Genomic DNA, 1748 nt, shown 5'->3' on the forward strand with positions numbered 1-1748 from the left:
CCTCCTGATGTAGTTTCTATCTGGGACTTGCCGCGCTGTGAACTCACGTTAGTTCAGTTACAATAACACAGAATATGACACAAGTCCCTGCTATCAATGTAGAGTTCTCTTTTGTTACAAGTGTTGCACAATGACCTGATGAATATATCCATTCTCCTTCACATGCACACCTGTGCCTGCTCACACACATTACGTGGGCTTTATTTTTTAATTGAGAAATAATTCATGTAAAAGTCACCATTTAAATGCACAATTCAGTGCTCACTTGGGCGGCACATATACTAAAATGGGAACGATACAGAGAATATTAGCCTGGCCCCGACACAAGGATGACACACAAATTCCTGAAGCTTCCATATTTAAAAAAGAAAAAAAGTACAGTTCAGGGGCGCCTGGGTGGCTCAGTCAGTTAGGCATCGCACTCTGGATTTCGACTCAGGTTTGTGAGTTCGAGCCCTGCGTCAGGCTCTGCACTGACAGCACGGCGCGTGCTTGGGATTCTCTGATTCTCTCTCTCTCCCTCTCTCTCTCTCTCTCTCTCTCTCTCTCTCTCTGCCCTTCCCCTGCTCATGCTTGTTCTCTCAGTGTTTTTTAGTATACCCGTAAGGTTGTGCAACCTTCACAATGATCTAATTCCAGGACATTTTCATTACCCCCCCCCCCCCCCCAAATTGCCATACCATTTGACAATTCCCATTTCCCCTCTACCCTCAGGCTCTGGCAACCATTCGTCTGCTTTCTGTCTCTATGGATTTACCTGTCCTGGACATTTCATAGAAATGGAATCAGACAATATGTGGCTTTTTGCGTCTGGCTTCTTTCATGTAGCAGAAGGTCCTCAGGCTCCCTCTGTGTCGTAGCATGTATCAGTACTTCTTATATGGAGGAATGATGTTCCATTGTATGGATATACCACATCTTGTTTTTCCATTCATCACTGTCACCACTCCTTAGGCAGCAATACAGCACTCAGAACGAAGACACAGTAAAGTTCCAAGTGCACCCATCTACCTAAGCGATGTGGTTACCACCATGGGGAGCAGAAGAGTGCCGGGGTACTGAGCCCCCATCAGAAACCTGACCAAGCTTATTCCCCAGCCTTGCCTTTGTTGTGAGTTTGTCTGATGGCGTCTCCGTTTTAGTTGTTCTCTCCCCAAACTCTTTCATGTGATCATGTTTTCATATAATACCTAATCATTCTTCCTTGGTCTGATTTTCTGTTATTAAAATGCCTGTTTACAAACTTTGTGTAGGGTTACTCTGATCTCAGCACTCGTCTACCTGATTCCATTAGGTCTTTCTCGGTGTCTTGAAGGTAGGAAAGGCAGATGAGCCCTTCTTCCACTCTTGCCTCTTCTCGAAAGAGCAGGGGGGGCTCCTGTGTGGCTCAGTCGGTTAAGCATCCCACACTTGATTTCACCTCAGGTCATGAGCTCACAGTTGTGGGATCGAGCCCCACATCAGGCTCTATGCTCACAGCCGGGTGGAGCCTGCTTGGGATTCTCTCTCTCCCTCTCTGTCTGCACCCCCTCCCTCAAAATAAATAAATAAACATTAAAAAAAAAAAGAACAGGAAGCAGTGGTGGTGCCATCCTTTGCACTTTTGTGACACAGGCGTCTTTCCTGTCCGCTTGGTTGTCCAAACCAGTGTGGTGACAGTGTCACTGGATTCTATTTACCCCATACGGTGGGAAAAAGTAAATGAAAGAATGAAGAGGATCAGTGAAGAAAAACGTTGGGAGAAAAAG

At 45.9% G+C, this 1748-nt stretch overlaps 1 non-coding gene across 1 annotated transcript; it reads left to right on the forward strand.

The window, feature by feature from the left end:
• Nucleotides 1–257: 257 nt before the first annotated feature.
• LOC112863225 (U6 spliceosomal RNA) lies at nt 258–363 on the forward strand. Its single transcript, XR_003223882.2, has one exon. It is a non-coding gene; the product is annotated as a U6 spliceosomal RNA (small nuclear RNA).
• The last annotated feature ends 1385 nt before the right edge of the window (nt 364–1748 follow it).

The sequence above is a fragment of the Puma concolor genome, chromosome E4 (genome assembly GCF_028749965.1).
Source record: "Puma concolor isolate L17-30 chromosome E4, mPumCon1.1.hap2, whole genome shotgun sequence".
Taxonomy (NCBI): Eukaryota; Metazoa; Chordata; class Mammalia; order Carnivora; family Felidae; genus Puma; species Puma concolor.